Below are 21,364 nucleotides of genomic sequence, written 5' to 3'. Positions count from 1 at the left end.
TCTAACACATTTAATAATGAGACAGGTAATAAAACACACCGGCACACACACCCCTCATACACATACACACACACACACACACACACACACACACACATATATACACATATCATGCCAAATGAAAGGACGTGTTTTCATACGTTTTCTTCCAGGCTTTCCTGACATTAAAATAGATTGCCTATGTCATGTTTTGAACCATAATAAACACAATTTTATAGCTCTTTTGAAAATGGAGTATGTTAAAAAGCAATCAGTACATCGTTAAAAGTATCCATCTTGTGCAAAGTAAAGGTTTACTTCTGAATAATTTACTTCAGCTCTGTGAATAATGTCCCTCAGCGGCGCGATGGATGGCGTAAATATCACTACCTGTGTGAGAGAGGCTGTGTATGCTCTGATTTGAATTCTGTCCTTCTTTTCTCTCATCCCGCCCCTATCCACAGCTTCAACAAGTGTTGGCTGGGCGACTCTTAAATCAATCATTTAAATATATGGATAAATCAGAGAGCCGTCTGGGTTTAAGCACACATGCCGTAGCTTAATTCACCCGAGCAAACGAGCACAGCAGCCATATTTCAGCCAACATGTGCACCACTGTTGTCTAAACAAGCGCTGCGAGGCAGGCCGCAGAGGAGGGTCCTGGCTGGAGGTCATGGAAAGCAGTTATAATGCGCGCACACAAACACATACACACACACACACACACAGACCGTGAAGGGAGTGAAGGCCCTGGCTTGAGGTCATGGAAATCGGTTATAATGCCGCCTTTCACCAGGGAAAATGAGAGGAGCAGGGGATCACAGACAGAAGTTGCTTTCCTGTGACACATATGAGTATGTGTACACAAAGTAACACATGTACACAAAAACACACACACACGCTCTGTGGCATCAAAACACACACAAAAATAGGCAGGCAAACATATGATGACCTAATATGCTCAGACACAAACACACATGCACACAGTCACACTGACCTCTACGGTCTGCAGAAAGAAGAAAAATGGAAGCCCACTCTCTCACAGGCTGGGTGGGCTGGTCAGCTGGACTGAGCGGGGCAGTGCATCTGGGAATTCTGCTAAAACGCTTTACACAAACATGCAAATACACAGACACACACACACTTTTACTTCACTATTTTCACAATTTCATAGAAACTTGGTAATGGCTGTTCCACTTCCTATATGTGTTGAAAGCAAAACTGAAAAGCTAAAAAAAAAAAAAAAAAAAACTAGGGTGATTTCTTTTTAAACACCATAACAAAAACACTTTTTCAATATGAAGTTAAAAAAACTAAGCAGTGCGAACTGAGGAAAAGGCAGAAGAAGAGGAAAAAGAAAAGCTGAGCACAGAAAGAGAGAGCGGATCTGTGGATCGTCCAGGTGGTCCTTACCCCTGGAGCCTGTATGGGCACTACACTGACTTGAAGGGCAAAACCTGAAACCCATGCAAATGTGATCACCAGAGCTGGCCTTGATTGGGACGGCCGCATATGATTAAATATAATTGCAAAGAACCTTTTCCAAATGCCTCGGTGGTTTTGAAAAAGTAGGAAGGAAGGATTTAAAACCAATTCCCAGCTTTTTCGGAGAAATGGGAGAGAAAAAGTAGGTGTGTGCGCTTGTGAGAAAAAGTGAATTTTGCAACATGGTGAGAGAAAAAGTGCAACTGACTTCTTTCAAATCAGGGCTGGTTTTTACATGCACACACTGAGCAGGGAGGCTTTGCTGGCAGATAAAGTACGCTGGGGTTCAGGGGCAGACCCGTCACACTCAGATGATTGATGGCTCAGTCTGAATGCTTAAGTCAACAGAGCATGAGCACGTCTCAGCAGCCCAGCCTAGGCCCTCCACTCAGCACCTATTTAAGGGTCAGGTGCTTCAGAACACACTCACTGTGCGACTGCTCCCATTATCTTATCAAAGCCTGCAAAGTAAAGAAGTGGAAATCCCCACTCAGTTCTGAAAACTATGACATGCACGATATTAGTGTAAAGTAGCACATTTGATCTCTTGATGACAGTGCAAAAAGTGAATACCATGTATTTCAAAATTTGTTGATTTTTAATTTTTCAGATAAACTGAACGATTACAGGATAGGTTCACATTTTTTAAATACTGTCTTAAAACAATACTCACATGCCCATATGCACATTGTTGGTCACATTAATTGTTCCTCTTGTTTATTGTGGTTTCAAAGAGATTCCTTCTTAAAGCAATTTAAATGTAAATGATGGGGAACAAAATTATCAGTTCTATTTCTGTGCAAAAATGTATTAAAAATGTCAGCCCAAGCGAATATGAGGCTTCAGCAGTCTGAGTCTTGACAATTCAAGTGGAAAAAAGCTAAAGACTTCAATTGACAGTGATTTAAAGAGAGAAAAGCAGCAAAAAAATCCTCACATTTGAGAAAGTAAAACAATGTGATGACAGCTGTGGGGTTGTTTGCTGAAGTTGTCAAATAAAAGTTTTGTGAGTTAAACTCTTCACAAATAATACCTAAACTTTAACTGTGATTGTTGTACATTTAGTAATAAATATTTAATATTATAGGGAAATACTTGACTTGAAACCACGTTTTCAGGGGCTCTAACACTATATGAGTGTGTGCATTGACTAGAGTACGAGTATTTGGGGAAGAGTGGGCGAGCAGAGAAGGAAAACATTTTGTCTGAATATGCATGCATGCTCCTGTGCATGTGTGTATATCACTGTCCATTGTGTGGGGAAGGATTTGGAAGGTTCTGGGTTACTTGTTCCAGGGGGCAGGTGTCCAGCCTGCTGATCTGTGGGCTGTTCCACTTCAACACCTTGTCACCAAACCCCCAAAGCCTCCTCCAAACTCTCCACCCACCTTCCACTCCATCATGTCATAAAAGAATCCAGGTAAGAAAGCTGTCTCTTTTCCTATAAATTTAAAGTACTTCAACTCCCATGTCACACTGGGTGTAATTAGAGTGTGTATTTCCTCATCTACATCTGGTGGAGATGAACGTGTGTACAGTTCACCAGGTGGCTTCCCATTGTTTTAAAGGAAAAAACGATTCTTCTTTTCATAGTTTCTGACATCTTTTCTATTTTTTATGATAACATTTCACTCACCAGACACACTTTACAACGGAGCGCATTAAGGAAAGTAACAGGAGCGGTCAGACGAACAGATGATAATTTCATTTGGATAATATAGTTAAGCTGGGGATTTGTTTACAACCTGTCTGAATGTCTGACCACTCGTGATCCTTTCCCTAATGGACTCCTTTAAGTCTGTTTAGAGATGAAGCTGTGAGCCCGGACATAAAGTTAGTGAGTAAACTTTCGTGAAATAACTGATAGGAGTGATTGTCAAAACTATAAAAATATAACTAGTTATTTACTTTAATATGAGGCTGTTGTGGGGATTGAACCTGTGCTCCTCCAATTGTGTCTTGATCTCTTGAACTACCAGGCCACCCTGTCAGAAGCATAATGTGCCAAATATTATTATATATTAAGTTATCAAACATTTTGGACAACAAAGATTTCTGGAAAGTCATAGATAAATGCCTCAAAGTTGCATTATGATCTCTACCCCTTAAGTTTCCACATGTCGAACCTACAAAAAAATCAAACACAGATGCACTACAAATACACTCATACATCTGAGTCTTCAGTGGGGTTCGGTGCAGATTGGCGACATCGCCAAGGCAGCACTGAGAGAGTGTTTAAACAAAGTAAAATTCAATTGTGGAGATGTAGCTGGAGTTTGAAATTTGGTCCATGTGCTGTGCAAACATATGTTTAAAATGCAGTAGATATGTACATATACAATTGAGTGGAAATGCCTGTTTGCTACTTTTTGTAACCCCCCAGAAAGAGAAAAAGAGAGCAAGAGAGAGAGAGCAAAAGAAGCAGGAATAGAGTCAGGAAGTGAAGAGAAAGAGACAAATCCAGAAAGAAAAGGTCCTGTGGTCGGAGTCATTTTCATCAGTGTGTTTGTCTTCCACTCCAAATGAATGGCAGATGCTACAAGGTGGGCTACTAACAACAGCAAGGCTGCTACAATAAATAGCACACACACACATGCAGATGCACACACACTCCATTCACAGTTCGGATTTATTTCTGTGACACACTGTTGCTGCAATCTCCATATGATTAGGAGCAGGCCCGAGTTGCTGAGAAGCAAGCTGCAAGGAGATAAGCTTTGAGGGGCGGAAAGAGGAAGAAACCGAGACAGCTTTGACATGCTGTAGGTCTTGGCTGGAGCTGAGCCCAATAAATCGCCTGGATTTCAGGCTCTGTCATGGTTCCACCCATCCCATATGCATGTGTGTGTGCATGTCTAGGCCTATTTGCAGACGTCTCCCCAATAGGCGTAAAACTCTGACAGGACCTACACACCCCGGCATATATGAGTATACTGTCTGTGTGTGCATGCCTGAAAGTGTCTTATATGCGTGTCTTTGTGTGTGTGTGTCATCCTGTGGGGCCTGCAGCTGTGACAGGACCTACATCGCAACACAAACATCAGGAAAACAGCTCAGAACACAATCACTGGATCACACAAGATCAGATTCAGTAACTCAGCAGGGGCCTGGGGAGCACTAACGAAACAATCACATGTAGACAAAACACACCGACAGCACACACACACACACACACACACGACAGGAACAGCATTTAACCTTCACTCTGTGGGGGGAATCTCATCTCTGATTTCCCCAATTTCCCCTGGTTGATTCACTCCCTGTTGGAGCCAGATGAGGACGAGGATGGCACAACAAAGGCTGGCGCTCTTGATCTTCCTCCTGGTCATCAGTGTCCACATCGTCATCCCGACCAACCCCCCGCCTTCTCACTCACCCACCCGCTCACCCACTGCCACCCCTCGCCCCCATGGGTTGGGTGCCTCCCAGCTGCAGCTCGGCTTGTCCTGATTGCGCCTGATTTGGGTTAAGTGATTATTACCCTGCGGTTTGGGTAGGGACTCTCCCGAAGGCTGGAAACAAGAAAGGAGGGAGATCTCTCCCTCTTAAACACACACACACACACACACACACACACACACACACACACACACACACCCTGTCTGTTTAGGTGTGTATCTAAGACAGAAGGACAGAAAGAGAGAGACTGCCTGAAGGGAAAAGATGACTGTAAACACACGACAAAAAGAGAGACATCAGAGAAATGCGTGGGTGGGTGTGTGAGTGAATGAGTGAGTCTATCCAAATTTAGCACAATTATTATTTTTTAATTATCTAGAAAATCAGCAAAAAAAATGCGAATTAATCTGCAGTTCCATCCACAACTATTATTAGGATTTGGGCGGATTAAGATAAACAGTTGGTGGTGCTAATTCTCCAGTCAGATGCTGTTGAACTAGTGCAGAAGAAGACGGCACAACAAGATGACATAATTGAAAGAGCAGCATGTCAAACATCAAACAATGGAAAACTATGTAAAAAACGTGATGAAATATGGCATTTTAGTTATTTCATGTATTAATTTGAGGAACGTTATATTGTCCTCATCACTTCGCACACATCAGATGTTTTCGTCTGCTGCTATTTTGCGTCTCTTTAGTGGAGGGAGGCTTGACTGACAAATAACTCACATGCGTCATATATGTCATGATTTATTCGCTAAATCTGTTTCCAATTGCACTTTGTCGCATTCTTTTTTTTCAATATAATAACTTTTCCACCTCAGCCAAGTGTTTTTTGCGATATGCCGACTTTCTGGCGTTTCCACTCAGTTTTTTTAATGCATAAATTGAAAAAGCGGATAAAAACAGGTGGACAGAAATGCACTTAGTGAGAGGGGGACAGGAGAAGAGAAAGACTTCATGAGAAAAATAATATAGTAGTAAACACATACATATCACAAAAAAAAGTCTCGACAAACTATAGCAACACACACACACACACAATGAAGGCTCCATATAGCATAGTAACAGGGACGTTACAGGAGAAGCGTGGAGGGAGGGAAAAAGCAAAAATGTTCCAAACACATATTTTACGACCCGGAGTTAAACTGTCTCTCACTCTGTAATTCTCGGAGCTTTTTACTGCAGGCTGGGGGTGAACAAAGTGCACGTTCTGTTATTCTACCGTCCGTCTCGCCTTACATCCACCCATCAGATTTAGGGCTGAGGTTTCAGGGCCTCCGCTACAGAGACTCGGGCCTTCACTGCATTAAGAACACCCTGAAAATTGGGTCGAGTTCAGGATAGGTTATGGGTTGCTATTCATATTCTCTTCCTTTTTGATTTGCTATTTCTGGAGAGACAGTGCAGTTTCCATGGCCAATTTCTGCCTATGCTTTTGCTAAAACGTTCTGACAGATATTTGGTTCAAATCGCTGAGATTTTGATTTGTGACTCATGTAAGAATAATGAAAATTGTGACTTTGGTTTATTGTGCCCTCAGAAAGGTGACCTGACTTTTCAAAAGCCAAAAAGTATTCAACTAGTTTAAGGGAAATCTATAAACAACTTTACCTGAAATGTTTTTGATGGTTCCCATTTTCCATTACTTTTCCAGGCCTGAAATAAAGCCTACCTTACAGCTCATACTACACCTAGCCAATAGGACAGTAGTTTTTATCCAACATTTTTTAGACAGCGGTAAGAAGCTTATCCGTTTATCTGTGGTTATTTTAGGATACTATACCGTGCCACTTGTAGAATCCCAAAACATTTCTCTATCTCCTTCTTTGAATCAAAAGCAGAATTTCTTGTTAATTTACCCGTCTTATCAGATGTTCCTATCATTATGAATTCAAAGTGTCCTGAGTTCATATTGAAGATAATGAGTGAACAGCTGCAGTCCAGCTTTAGCTCCCTGAACGTGGCCTATTTCAGGCCGTACAGCTCCCAGCTAAGATACACGGCCCAGAAGCACATGAAAAGAGAAACAGCAATGAGTTCAAAATGAATACACACAGAACCTCAGAACGGCGGGGAGCCAAAAAACACACTATAATCTAAAACATACCAATTTAATCATGGTGGGAAAGATTCAACAAGGCATGCACACCTGCTCAACGGAGCATTTCCACACGGGAGGGATATTTCACAAGTCCAACAATGAATTTTAATCATGTGGCTGCAGCGGATGGAATGCAAAGTAACTGTCAAAGCCAAAAATAGTTACATCTATGGAAATATATATGAATTACCAAAACGATCTTAAACACAGCTGAGTGGCATAACAGATGGTGTTATTTCAATAATAATCTCTAGAAGAAGTAACTAAATACAGTATGTTATGCTTCATGCTACTAGGTTACACTCTTGCTAAAACACTACACAGTAACATAAAGCAGAAAGCTTGAAATCTCAATTTTTTAATCAATATTCCTTTTTGGTAAAACATTTACAGCTTGAATGCAAACTATCCAGCATATTTTGACACTGCGATAAGCCTGCACTAATATTGAAAAACACAAACAGCGCTGTGCAGACCAATGTGAGTTTCAATATGTCGCACAACTCTTCAATATACCATACTTCATCTCCCAAACATTTTAATCCATTTTAATGTTTACCCCAAATGTATTTACACTTGTTATAATTTATTCCCCAAATATACAAACATTTGAGAAATAAAGCATAGTTTACTGGAGAAGAGTTGTGCAATTTATTTAATTTTGAGGGCTTGTAAAAAAAAAAAATAAATAAATAAATAAAATAAACAGTGTCATTGTGTATGTGGAGACAACGTGTAAAGTTGTCATGTGGCTGTTTTCATTGTTGTATGACATTGTGACAAAAATATCCCTCTGATATCACCTCAAAACTATTTCCAAAAGCTGTTTGAAAGACAATTTTCTGAAGATTATTATTAGTAAGATTATCATTGTACTAATAATTCAAGTGTCTTATTGGCTTTCAAAACTATTTCCTGCCTGTACTTTACCTGCCTGATAATAAAAAAAAGAAAGCAAAGATTTTTGACAACTCAATGATGGAGAACAAGGTCACAAGTTTTATTTCAAATGTAGTTTTTCATAATTCATGTTAAGTTTTCTTTTACTTTTTACTTCAAATTCCATCACAATCCACAAATTGTGAGGATGCAAAAAACAAAGCACAGACATTTTCCATGTTTGTTACAGGTCAGCCTGTCCTCTTTCAAGAGTCCCTCCAGCACTAAGGAAGTAGAAGATGGACATACCGAGACAAGGCATCATTCAAATTCTATTACATGTTGGAACTTTGTCGTCATTAAATTAAGAGTACTAGGCTATACCTGGTTCAAACACAGGACCAAGATTAGAATTGATGCAATTAAGCCAACTGATCCACCAGGATGCCTCAATAACATAATCCACATCAACCTCATCCTCCTTCACCAGTCCAGCTTCAGCAGCCTAAACTTACACTTTCAAACAACCCTTCCTATTATAAGACCACAGTACTACTTTTAAAAAAAAACAACAAAAAAAACCAAAAAAAAAATCACATGAGTCACTCTTATCCACCATTGAGTCTGTGGCATTTGTACTTTGTTCATTGTTACACACATGGGAAGACAAGCCTCACTGATACTAGCTGTCTAGCAGTGTAATGGTACAACATACCTTAAGATAGTACTAATGAGTGGGATTAGGATGCATGAGATGATTCTTAGCCTTGTGGCGCACGGGCACAGATCCTGAGGCCCAATTACACTTACCAAAAACACGGTGTAAAGTGTTTTGAGAAGCAAATTGGTCTGCTTTTAATTATGTAGAAAAGCAGTTGGACATTAAGGCTGGAATGCATGGTGTGAATAGATTCTTCAGCAGCAACTTATTTCAGATGTTTACCATGCATGAGCTGTTTTAAAAGTTGAAAAACGGCGCACCAAAGTGGAAAACATGACACTATACATTATCGATTTTTTGGAGATGAACATAAGACAAGAATGAATTATGCTTGACTGATCGCATGGTATACTGCTATAAATGTACAAACTATACAGCCACTGTTCAGTAACACACTCTCTTGTAATGTGTGTTACTGTACCATTATAAAGCTTTCATTTTCTTTTCATCATCAGACAGCAGGTTCAAAATCATGACAGGTTAAAGAAGTACAGTACAAAAATATATTTATGTAAATATTTAAGTTGGATCATCTCTATGGAAACAAGTATGTACATTGCTACTTTAGTGTGTGTTTTTCTTGACTCACTCCACCTCTCTAAGTGTATCTATAGAGACCTGTGACAGCATGAAATTAGGCTGAATTCATACCAGTGCATCGTGAATATACAGTAGTGTATTCTCAAGCAAAGCAAACTACGAGACCGGGCCACTGGGGAAAACATACAACACTGCACACTGTTGTCCAAACAAGGGCTGAGGAGAGAGAAAACATCAACTGAGAAGGGGGGAACCCAGACCACCAGGGTTATCCCCCCTCCATATTTACTTAAACTTTCATGGTTTGGCTCGGGTCCTACAGGGCCATCTTTCACCCCACGTTTTCCCCTCCTTCACACCCAAAAACAGCATGCAGCGCAAGAGGTTTCCTGTAGCAGCCATCGAGTGCAAGCTGCTTGACTATCTCATTTTAGTGGGTCTAAAAGGTTTGACGTTTGAAGTGGATGACTTTTTATTTTGAAAACAATTTTTTGTGACCTGTGATTACCACAAATGAAATTCTATTCCACCTCCATTGTATTAAAGAGGAAGCAGAAATACACGAACACGACAAAACATATAAATAAAAATAATAAAACCTAAACTATCTGTATGGCTACATACTGTGTCACTAGAGGAGAAATGAAGAAAAAATGAGAGCATCAGTTGTTTCAGCAAATGCCCAAAAACGGGACGGGAGCAAAGGAGAAAATAGTGTGACTGTGATATGTGACATCGCTGTTCGTTTGCGGTTTCCAAACGGCAGTCATTGGGTTCTTTTAACCATGACCACGTTCGTTCCCTAACCGTAACTAAGTGGTTATTATTTGTAACCATGACAACGAAAGTCCCCTAACCTTAACAAAGTAGTCAAATTAATGCAGACCATGTTGTTTCCCTAACATGAACCAAGTAGCAACAAACGATAATCTCTCCCCAACCCTAACCAAGTTGTTTTTGTCAATCAAAACAAATCAGAAAACTTTTTTTATTTTTGAATATGCTGTCAATAGTGGCACTAGAAAACACTTACAGTATCTGTGCCGTTCTGGTAGGCATGGACCAACAACGTATTTTTGTCGTCATTTAATTTTGAGGACTTGTTGCACTAGGGATATGTTCTTTTTTGTTTCTATCGTTTTTTGTAACTTGGGTGAAGTGACCCTTTAAAGGCATCAGTATGCTTCAAACTAAGTGCTTGTCAGACAGTGTCTGAAATCACCTCCCCCACACCTTTCCGACGTCACAACTGAGTCGTTGCATCTACAATTTTTGAAACTTTCCAAAAACATCAATTCGACAAGGAAGCCCACTTCACACAGCGATTGGTCAGGTGTGCAGAGGTGAGAAAGTATACAGGATTTCTTCGCACAGCAACTTCATCATGAATTCTTTCAAGGAGAGACTGTCCAAAAGTGTGTGCCGTTTTAGCCATATCACTGATTCTCTCTTCTCCCTCTACGATGTCAGGCTTTGCATCCTGCTTTAGAGTGTGGCCATTCGGACAGCTATAAAGACTTTTTTTGGAGGACACTTTATAAGAACTAGTTTATTTCAAGCATACCTCTGCTTAAGCTAATTAAGCTTAACAACCAAACTTGAATCTGGTTTTGCAAAAGAAAACTGCGAAAGGACATATGCATCTGCATACAAAAAAAGTGGACATAGGGCTTTTGGATGGCAGGAAGATGGACAGCCTCCCTGTCGGGCTGGGTGAGGCAGCTTACTGCTGGGGAAGGGATGCTGTGGGTTACCCCCTCCCAGAGGACCTGAGAGCAGGATGGCTGCTTGTCGTTCTACAGTCCCCTGACATTCCCCTCACTGCCTATCACAGCACCAAAATGACTACAATCACTGAAAAGCATTCAGATCATGACATCACGTCAAAAACCACCAGTCTGTGTTTTTTTTTTTGTGGTGTGTGGAGGTGCTATCGCCCATGTCTTAAATAAGACCTCCTTGTCTGAGTGTGTGTGTGTGTCTGCTTGTGCACATCTTCGCTCTCCCACACACACCTCTGTACGATACAGACTTCCCACAGAGGTCTTGTGCTTTGACAGGGAAGGTGAAAGGGGGGTGAGTTTTTTTTCTGGCTGTGGAAAATGGAGGTGAGTTTTATGACCCATGTTCCCTGTCCTCCTGTAAAAATCACACCAGCCGTTTTCCAGCGTTGCAGCATCATCGGTTGCGCAGCCAATGAAAACAAAGGAGCGTGTAGAGAAGAAACAAGGCAAACAAAGAGAAAAAAAAGGCCTCTTGGACGGAAATACCTGCAGGTCTACTTTATACATATACATCATCCTTTCCCTTCCCATCAGACTCTGAGGTAGACCCCTTACCTACTCACACACATGTAGAAATCTTTAAGACTCAGAGCCCAAGAGAAGTTCTCATGGGTTTTCAGTGGCAATCCAACCTGGCAATCTTCCAAAGCTCTCTGCAGGCACTTTGTTTTGCGGAGGGGGGTCTTTTGGGTCAAGCCCAACAAAGATGCATCACTGCATGGACCCACCACGTGTGGGTGGATAACTGGGCACAGTTTTGTAACTCCATATAACGAAAGGAAAGCTGCCAGGCTACTCTGCCTTCGCTCTAATTGTGATTGTCAAACTCTCTATTGAATTATGCGAAAGAGAGGGGGAATGCATGTCTCTACTAAGCCTTGAAGATGAGAGAGCAGGAAATGCCAAAGTGGCTGTCCTGTGAGGTCCTGTCTGTAGAGGTCGGATGAAGACGTGCATTGTGTGCATGATTCATATGCCACACTGTATTAGCATACAACAAGGGCTGAGAGGAGGCAGATTGGCTTGGAACGCTAGAGGAGAGGGACAAGGCATTTATATTCTCCTGTGCTGGTAATACATGGTAACAAGGGTGATTTGCACAGCTAAATCAAAACCAAGTGATGGTGACATTGAAGTCCAATGCATCTTAAGATGATGAAGCTCTTCAGTGTGTTTCACATAGAAGCCCACTGCAATCCATTTGCTTCTCAGGATACTCAGTCACTCGAGGTAACATGAAGAGTTAGTTAACCTGTGAGAGCGTGCTTGAACCCTAATGCGCTGCAGATGTAGCCATCTTAGAAGTCACACGTTTTATTGAAAGTTCGCTGCACTGCTTTGTTGCGTCTCTATCCCTTAAAGGAAATGTTTAGAGAATGAGAATTGTTTCTATTTATCGGGGGATGTAAGGAATGATGTTGCAAACACTTTGATCAAGACACACACGTTTTGCGTTACAACAACATGACTGTTCGGTTATTTGAGAACATTTAAGAAAGAACAGGCTGCAAGACGCAAACACAGCACTAATGCAGGATAGGTGAAAGATGGATGCATGATAGGGGACTTCTGTTAAGGCTTCCAATGGACATGCCTGCCAGGCAGCCACATTACTCATGTAGTTGGAAGGTCTATTATAAAATTGGCTAAGCATTACAGGGACCTAATGTGGGCTCCTGGCAATCCTACACACTGCCTGCGGTGAGGCTATCTAACACAGTCAGTGGGATTTATCTGCTGTTATGATCAGACCCACAGCAGACCTGCCTAAACACAGCTTATCTCCCTTTGCATCCGAGATCACATCCAGCCCAGGGAAAAGGTTTGAAAGAACGCTCAAGATGTGCAAACAAGTCCCAATCAGATGATTCAACCTGAAATCATACGAGAAAGCAAAATCTAGACCAAGCACCTCTAATTCTTTATCAAACCCTCCCCCCTTCGAGGCTCCTCCTCAACCCCTTTCCCTCGTTCAGAACACCCCCCCCCTCACACACACACACACACACACACACACACTCCCTGGCTCCATTGCTCCAGGAGATCCTATCATTTCTCCCGCAGACTAGATTTCTTGGGTGACTTCAAAGCTTGTTCACTAAGTGTTTAGAAGAATGCAATGGAAACAGGAAAATAATGTTCTGATTTCTGTAAACTTTATAACATCTGCTTTTGCTTAGTGCTGGTGCAGTGTGAAGCAGGGGCTCCATACTGTGTTCAGTTTGGGACATTTTTTCCCACAGCTTAAACGGCATCTCACACACTGTGCACGATGGGAAGGGTAAAAAAAAATTTAAAAAAAAGTGTTGAGCCTAAGGAACATATTTATAAGGGTAACAAAAATGATGAAGCTTTGGTAAGAGCAAGAGCTTGTTTTTATGGAGGGCAGTTTAATTTGTTCCCATTTTCAGCCATGTCACAGACCATTTGAAAAGCAGGTGAGGATGAATCCCACAAGAAAGGTAATAGTTTAACCCTCTAAGACCTAATTTCCATCACTGTTTGTATAACCTTCATCTTTTGAGAATTCAGAGGATGCAATGAGTATATTTCCACTGAGAGGGAAAGGAACCAGGCGAGGCTTTGCTTGTGTCCCAAAAGGCCTGTGAGTAATGTTGCTGGCACCGTACAAGCATACACACAGACTAACGCTACCTCCTTGTGTATACACAAGATGACAAGCCGTTTTTAGGGCCAGGCCAGATAACTCCATCACAATCTCCCCATGCTAACAGGGCAGTATGACAAGAGCGCCGTATATACACACACAGCATCCGACTGGCAGCCTCAGGGCTCCTGTCTCCTTTCCCCTAACTCAATCATGCTCGGGTTTCACTCTCGCCCATCCGAGGCTAACTCGCTTCCTCTCTCTATCCCCTCACACTACCCCCCATCCTTAAAATCCTTAACCCACATCCCACCCATAGAGTATCAGTTCCTAGTCCAATATATATGCATGTAAAGAAAACTGAAATGCTATTATCTCAAACCATCAAAATAATTTAAAATAGTGTATATCTTAGGGATAGGGAGCAGCCTATGTAGCCTTTTCTAACGTTTCTTTCTTGTCTTTGTTCAAACAGTTGAAAATAGAAGTAGAGACAGAGGAGAGTAATTTTAGGCCAACAAGGACACACACGTAGCTTCAGAGACAGTCCTAAACATTAAATTCTCCATTGACACGGTTAAAGGAAAAATCCTCCCTAAATCACTCTGACACTGCTAAAGAAAAATAAGCATTGGCAATACACCTTGCACTTCTCCATTTCATTGTTTGGTTGTATATTTGTCATATTCCAGTGAAAGTGCCAAAATACCACAGACATGAAGTCACTTTGAGATATTTCCAGTGCAGCTACAAAGACACTTGCAAAGTTTGCAAGGAAATTCAGTTCAGCTATTTAAAAACATCAAATGTGAGATTTTGGTGTCTGTTCCTCAGAATTAAAGAGCAAGAGCATCTTGCTTGACTTCTTTAACAACTTCGTGTCTTCTTTAACAAGCCAAGAAAATTCACGGTTTTATGGCCTGTTCATTATGACAAATATTTTACTTTGCTTTCTTTTGTGTGCATTACTCACTCACTTTTATAAAACTGGAAAAACATCTCTATCTTGCTTTTTCAATGTATTGCTATCTCTAACACAAAATACTATAAACATGTCATAGCTGAATGCAGGTTTAGGCATGCTCTCTAAGAGTTGTCAAACAGCAATTTCAGAAGTGTAGGCAAATAATTAATTTTTAAAAAAAAGGACCATACTGGTGTTATTGCATGTTTTTTTAGCCAATTTACAACAAATACTTCACTGCTGACACAATGGACATCATGACATCTTTTATTTCAGTCACATATTGTTTCATGATGGTTGAGAACTTTACATTTTACAAAACTAAAACAAAGTCGGCTAACATGGATTACCATCAGGCAATTTTAGACATAAACTAAATAAAAAGTAAGCATGTGTCTTAAAGATACAAAATATGCATTAAAAAAACCCTAAAGATTAAGTACGCTTTGAAGCATAGATGATTTGTAGTAAAATGTATGGCAGGGTGGCTCAGTGGTTAGCACTGTCACCAGCAACAAGGTCCGACCTGGCTGGGGCCTTTCGGTATGAAATGTATACGTTCTTCCCATATACACATACAGTAGGTTTCCTCTGGGTGCTCCTGTTTCCTTCCATAGTCCAAAGACAAGCAGGTCAAGTGAACGGGAAACTCTAAATTGACCATAGGTGTCAATTGGTTGGCCTGGCTACACCCTGTGTACTGGCAATGGACGGATGTGCTTAAACATGTACAAACACTGACATTCTGTATTCAACAAGACACAATGATGAAGGATAGGGGAAAGTGGTCCAAACACATAACTTTTTAAATGCATTAGACAGAGTTACACTGGTTTGAGTATCTGAGGAAATTTTTTCCATACATTTTACAGTATATTTCAATAATCTTTGGCTTACAGAACAGACCACTGGAGGTACTCAAAAGTTAACTCAAGCTGAACTAGGCCACAAGTGGGGGGGACCAAATCCTTGTCAAGCCTGTGTGCCTGTGTGAGGTTGAACATGTGCTGGGTCCACCCTGCACGACCCTGCTCTGTTCTCTGTTAGCTACGACTTCACACATTTACTTGTAGAAACTGTGACAATGCCATTTTGTTTACGGCATTGTTGTACTGCACATGTTTAAGGGTTAATGACTTGCAGATGCAATGTCAGGTTTGTTTCTAGGATGAGGAACTAGGGCGTTAAACACTGGACATATTTGGAGGGTCAAGTATGTTGTGTTGTCAGGCTTGGTGCAACATACCAGGCACGGAGTACAAGGTCCAATGTGGGATATATATAACATATGTTCACTCTGCTCTGATGCAGGAATAATCTTCTCCTTCCTAAATTGATTGGTGACTGAAATATTCTCAGTCACCTGTACGTATAACTGTGTTAGTTTCATATAGCATGTGCACTGGTCAAAGCAAGCACCAAAGCATAGCTGGCAGGCTTTACAGGCCTAACTGTTTTTTAAACTAATTTCCTCACTTTTTTCCTTCCTCTTTTTCAAAATATTCCTGCTGCAGGAAAAACAGCAAATGAGAAAAAAAATAACCATGGGGGAGAAAGAGGCAAAAACAGATTAACGTGAGCGACACTGAGGGAAGGAACACCGTATGTGCTGACCTGGGGAGCCACACAAATACTACACACAGGCAGATGTAGACTTCAGTTGGCACAGATACTGACCCACATAAAACCCTGAAGCATAGTCTAACTCCATCAATTTTACACATAAAGTTCAGTCATGAAGAGTACCACTCAGCCTGAGAAAACAGTTGTATAATGTCTTCTGTGGCTTTGGAGGGAGCGCTTCATGTTATAGCAGTAAGCCTGTGTTACAAACTGGGGGTCTGAAGTTTGAAAAATGAGGGCATTTACCAGACAGGGACAGTCGAATGTCTCATTCATGTCATATCGGAGTTATTGTAATTATGAGTTTCTGACTTGTTAATAGTGTTCACGTCAACATCCAAGACGTAATTACGAAATAATAAGACAATATATGTATATATATATATATATATATATATATATATATATATATATATATATATATATATATATATATATATATGCTCACAAGTCGTTAATATGGTAATTTTCCCATCTCTTCAATCCATCCCATATGATGTGAACGCTTGTGAGTCCCACAACTTTATGGAAGTACAACACTAAATCACTGGGCTGACCCTTTGAACTTTTATCTCATCTATTCATGTTTCAAAAATCAACCAGTAATCGATTAAATATTGTCAGGAAAACCTTATCCATTTGCATGATTCTAAGGAGAAAACCATGCGCATTAAGTGTCTTGAAGGAAGCTCAGATGATATATCTTAATGCAGAAGAAAGAGCACTGTTCATGTTTACCAACATTAGCATGATTATCCTTGAATTATAGTAATATTAAGTGAAAGTTCTATATTTGAATGTTCCCCTTCAAAGTGAAATCTGTAGCATACGCAAGAGGAGAGTGAACATGACATGGTCTGTAGAGGAAAGCACATGCAGTGACGCTTTCCCTAATGGCCATCTTTTGCAGTTGACCATGTCTGTCAGGCTGAAGGGGAGGAGTTTAAGAACGCTGGGTAAACATTAATTTCATGGCCAGTTGGACTCCGGTTGTGTCTGTTCTAATTGGCCTGGAGGGAATTCATGACATCTTCCTTCTCCAATGGCCAGCTCTCCCTCTGTCACCCCTAGTTCCTCTCTCCAAATCTCTCCATCCAGGTCCAGCCATTTGTTTCCTGCCCTAGACGCCCACTACCATGATGAATGGGCCCAAGCTCCATTCAATTACGCCCAAAGTGCGAAGACGCAGGAACAATGGAAACTGGCCTCAGCAGTGCGGTGCAGACCCTCAGCATTCTTCGCAACAATTTAGTCTAATTAGCATCAACTCCTGCCCCATCCATCATACTCCTCAAGAAACATAAACAAACTGTCAGCTCTAGCGTAACAAACAGATCGCCCAGCTACTTAGCACAAATTATTCTTACATGAAACGCAGCTTCTCAGGCAACCTTCCCCCCCTTCAAGCCATCTGGGGGAATGGAGAGCGATTAAAATTGAAGACATATGTTTCAGTCAAGTTCAACTCTCCAGAGTGCTACAGTGGACACAGTGACAGTTTCCTCTGTTGGCCTGGCTCTGATGGGCTGGGGCTGCAGGACTGACTGAATGGGGTGTGGTAACCAGGATCAGTGTATATAAGGGCTTGTATGTATGTATGTTTGTATGTATGTATGTGTAAGTTTGTATAAGATGTATGTGCATATATTTGCACTTGTATAAGCATTATAAAACTTGATTTAGGCACATCTTTGCTTTTAAAGGATGATTCCATGTTTTTGCCATATGATCCTTTGACATGATTGTTTGACCCAAAATGAAGATGGACTATTGGACTGTACTATATATGTGGATTACCATATAAACATCAGCAGCTAACAAATAAAGAAATAGCTGATTTTTTTAAGGTTTGTCACCAAATAATCTTCTATAAATTTTAGTGAACAAAACTTTGGAAAAAAACAAACCCCCCCCCCAAAAAAAACATATGTCATCTTGATGCACCCTCTTCTTCTGAAATGGTTTAATGGCACCTGACTGGAAAATTAGCACCACCAACTGTTTATCTCCATGCACCAACTCCTAATATTCGCATAGCCGTAGTGGATGGAAACGAGCATTAGTTAGAATTGTCTTTTGCCAATTTTCTGTTACATTTGGATGGAAACTCAGCTACCATTTACTTTCATGTCTAAAAAAATTATTTTACTGTCACATGAAAAGTTTCATCTTTCCAGCTTTGATATTACTGAGTGACACAATCAGTATTCCTTTAAATGCCAAATACAATACATGCTCAGGATTTTCCTGCCTTCAGCAAGAACAATCATTATGAAGGAGCTAATAATGAGAATGTAAATTGCCCAGCAGTCATTGTAGGCACAGACTACACAAACGAGTAGGTTAAACAATCAGCACTTAACAAAACCAAACACTTTTTGATCACATTTCAGGCTTTGTGTTTGATTGTGTTTTTACAGCCTGTCTGACCCACCCAGAAAATGCGGTAACCAAATTTAAAAACATTCTTTCTGTCCAAAAAATCCTATTCAAGACATGCTGTGGCTGCATTAAAATACAATTTAGCACATTCTTCTCATACTTATCTTGGTGCTTATAATCAGTTATGAGGCGTCTATGATAAACAACAGTAAATAAATTAGCTAATGAATTCAGAATAAAAAATCTCCTGTAAGAATGAAAACAGGGCATTAAAAAAACCACAGCACTGCTGATTGCTGTAAATTGGACTAAGTTATACAGCAAGCATGTTTTAGAGTGACCATGTGCTATATTGGAGCTCCACCAACTCTCCACTCCAGAAAAACCCCTCCCACATGCTTAATTTGTCAATTTTCCATTTCCTTTTTGATGTTCTGCAGAGTGTGAAATGCTTCACTAATTATCTAGGAAGTTTGGCAGGCGAGGCTTGTTGTTTTTAGAGAGCTGATGGCAAGCCTCACTCATCCCAGCAAAGAAGAAACTGTGGAAACTCACAATGACAAATAAACCAGACACCCCCCCCCCCCAACAGCTAAAAATGTTCAACAAAATAACAAAATCGAGCTAAACGAAACGTCAGCACCAGCGCTCATTTTTCTTCCCTCCTTAAATGTACTTATTCCACATTAAACACACCACAGTGTGGGGGGGAAAGTCTCAAACCAAAACCATAGGAGTTGAGGGAGGCATTGACAGGCAGATTGCAGAGGAGTTGGATGCCTGAGCCAAGGTGAGAGTGGAGGGTTATTCTAATCAAGCTAATTCCCTCCAAACCTCAAAATGATGTCATCCAGTGTTTGCTCATTAGAGATTCTTGTCAGGAGTCCAAGACTAATTCTCATCCAGTCATGAATGCAAATATGAACTCCTCCTTCTCTCTCCTTTCACAGGACACATTTAAAGATCTACACTATATGAAACTATGGAAGAGAGGGGATCGGCTTCACTAAAATGACTAATAAACGGATTACGTTCGTCATATGAGCCTGTCAGCTCACTGTGCCTCAGATGAAATGCCGCTTGATTCACCTACATGGAAAAACGCCCATTTCCCTTCTCGCTTTCCCACAAAGCTCAATTTTTCATGTAGGGTTTTATGTAGAGCTTTCTGCCCCGTTTCTTTCCTGATGGGTATCACTCACAAGCCATTAAGCTTCTGAACTGCTCTCTGGCCCGTACTGTCAGTATTGTGACTCAGCGCACAGAGTGATTCTCAGATTGAATGCACAAATGGATGAGAAGGCGGGCCGGATAGTGTCAGAGCTCTCTTGTGCTTTCTCTTTTTTCTTTCTGTCCTCTATTTAGCCACTCCCAAATCTTTCTGCTCTGTCATTTTCAATCTTCTCTCCTCTGCTTGTCTTGTTGTATGTACTCTTTTCGATGACCACATCAGTTTGTCTGCACTCTTTGTAGGCAAGGCAGGCACAGTATTGATGGGCAAACAAGCTACATCATGCACTTACACCCTTTTAAATCCAGCCTCCATATATGTGCACTTACTGACATCTTAACAATCCCAACTAGCTGCAACAAATAATTATTTTAATTATCAATTAGACTGTCAATGATTTTCTTGATTGTTTTCTTGTTTGGGCCATAAAATGACAGATACTTTATAAAAGTCTATAAAATGTTGGTCAATAAAACAGTGAAAAATGGTCCTCACTTAGAGTAAGGTTTGTTTGACCAACAGACCAAAACCCCAAAAGATTCCGTTTACTATCATGGGAGACTAAGAAAACGAGCCAATATTCACATTTTAGAAGCTGAAACCAGTGAACAACAGTCATCATCTAATTAATTAATTGACTAATCGTTTCAGCTCTTATTCCAACCATGATTTCAGCTGCTTTCTGAACTTCTACTGTCCATGTATTTGGTATCATAATAGAAATAGACTTCTCTTTCTTAAAAAGCTCATGTGTCTCTCGCAAACAGGGAGATAACCTTCCTCAGTCAGTAAACCTATTTGTCTATTATCCTTTAAGGTTACCTTTGAAGTATAGAGTCATACAAGTACAACTCAGTGTGGTATATAAATTTTATAACAGTGTGTCTTAAAGACCATGAGACTACAGCTAGTGTTGTCGATTTGTGCTACGTTCAATACCAACATAAGTACAGGTACTTATGTCGGTATTGAACCTTTAGGTTCTGTGGTGCCAAGAATTGGAATAACTTTGTACATTATGTAAGAACCACAATTTTTAAAAGGTCAAATCGTGGCTTCGGGCTACAGCTAACGATTATATATGTCTTATTAATGAATAAATTTTCTCAATTAATCCATTAATCGATTGGTCTAGAAAATGTCAGAAAAAAAGCGAAAAATATCCATTACAATTTCATAGAGCACAAGATGACATTTTTAAATATTTTGTTTTAAGCTACCAACAGTCCAAAACCAAAAGATATTCAGTTTAGCATGTAAGACAAAGAAAACCAGCAAATTCTTACATTTGAGAAGATCATGTTTGGGATATTTGTTTTAAAAAATTCTTAAATGATTAATCAATTATCAAAATAGCTGCCTGTTAATTTTCTGATGATCAACTAACCGATTAATCAACTAATCATTGTAGCTCTATTATGGCTTATGGCAAACTTGGAACTGAAAGTGAAATTTTTTATAATTCATTTTTGGATGTTTGGCTTGGAGTGATTTTTACTGATGGTGATATAGGTATTTATTGTGTGGGTTTGTTGGTAGTTTAATGTCGCCTTGCCACCAGGACTCCTGCATCTGAGCAATCATCAAGGACCATAATGGAAATAAGTCTTGAACTTTAATGTGTTAACACTGACTTTTGTAGTTGTCTGTGATATCATGTTCT

The 21,364-nt window shown here is 40.3% G+C and overlaps 1 protein-coding gene across 3 annotated transcripts in view; it reads right to left on the bottom strand.

The window, feature by feature from the left end:
• slc25a21 (solute carrier family 25 member 21) overlaps positions 1-21,364 on the bottom strand; it is an 87,761-nt gene that overhangs the window by 51,505 nt on the left and 14,892 nt on the right. Inside the window, exon 2 of one of the 3 annotated variants that reach the window (XM_044166177.1) lies at positions 977-1,085. The exons of the other annotated variants lie outside the window; for them this stretch is intronic. The gene's annotated coding sequence lies outside the window, so the exon portion shown is untranslated. The remainder of the gene's footprint in view (positions 1-976; positions 1,086-21,364) is intronic. 3 annotated transcript variants of the gene reach the window in all.

This window comes from Siniperca chuatsi, linkage group LG15 (genome assembly GCF_020085105.1).
Source record: "Siniperca chuatsi isolate FFG_IHB_CAS linkage group LG15, ASM2008510v1, whole genome shotgun sequence".
NCBI lineage: Eukaryota > Metazoa > Chordata > Actinopteri > Centrarchiformes > Sinipercidae > Siniperca > Siniperca chuatsi.
Note: the sequence above shows the minus strand (reverse complement) of the source record. Positions and strands in the feature narration are given on the sequence as shown.